Source organism: Pygoscelis adeliae, unplaced genomic scaffold (genome assembly GCF_000699105.1).
Source record: "Pygoscelis adeliae isolate BGI_AS28 unplaced genomic scaffold, ASM69910v1 Scaffold617, whole genome shotgun sequence".
Classification (NCBI taxonomy): Eukaryota; Metazoa; Chordata; class Aves; order Sphenisciformes; family Spheniscidae; genus Pygoscelis; species Pygoscelis adeliae.
This window is the reverse complement of record NW_008825226.1, coordinates 31,596-32,509: the sequence shown is the minus strand read 5'-3', so window position 1 is coordinate 32,509 and position 914 is coordinate 31,596. Positions and strand designations below refer to the sequence as shown.

Here is a 914-nt window from a genome sequence, read left to right as displayed (position 1 = left end):
GCCGGCTGTGGGATCGCGAACACCGGAGCGCGCAGCTTTGCTCCTCCAGCTGGGCTGTTACAGCAACCGGAGCTTGAACTTTCACAGCAAAGTCGTAACTCCTCCTCTTGCAGGAATTTCGGGGCTTAGGTGGGGGTTTTCACATACCGCAGTCTTGCAGCCTGTTGTCGAACGGGGCGGCTTCGAAGCCCAGCCAACCTGAGCGACAAGATTTTCCTCAATTACTGCCGCTAAATGAGTAACTCTTCTTTCACGTGCTCTCCTCCGCGCTCTGCCCTGGTGTCCCTGACCTCCGCTGGCCCCGTTGTGGCCCCGGAGGCAACGGTCTGGCTTTTGACCTCTGAAACGGCCGGTGCTGCTTGACGAACCCTTCCTGGGTGCGATGCGGCTCTTGCAGAAACGGCGCGGGCCCTGCTGCTGTGTTTCCTCATCTCTATTGTCACACCGCTGTAATCATGCGAGGCATACAGCTGTGACAGCATTTCCGAACAGACATCTTGATGTGAAAAGCTCTCCTCTTCAGCTAGCCCTTCGTGCCCCGTATAAAGCCTTTATTGTCAATTTAAGGCTCTCGCTACATTTTTAATCTTGCTCTCCCCATGCTGGGTCTTGGTGTGTTCCCTCTTGCTTACGCAGGCTTGTTTACGTGCCATTTTTCAATCGCTGAATTAATTAACGCTTGCTGCTGCCGCGGTGTCTAAGTGCTTTCTGCATTAAAATATAGCAGCGCTGCCGTGGAAGAGCCTGGACCCCTAAAACTCTCCTGGAAAAAGCCACGCGTCCCTTCGCCAGCACCGTGGGGTTTACAACAGCCTGTGCTTGCGCGCACTTGCTGTTTTTCGACTTTCAGCTCGCAGTCCCTGAGCAGGTCTTTGGGGGGGTGGGGGTGGGGGGAAATCACTGCGCTGGTATCA

At 55.0% G+C, this 914-nt stretch overlaps 1 protein-coding gene across 1 annotated transcript in view; it reads left to right on the top strand.

The window, feature by feature from the left end:
- Window positions 1-914, top strand: part of VDR (vitamin D (1,25- dihydroxyvitamin D3) receptor) — a 23,402-nt gene that overhangs the window by 1,192 nt on the left and 21,296 nt on the right. The window lies entirely within an intron of this gene.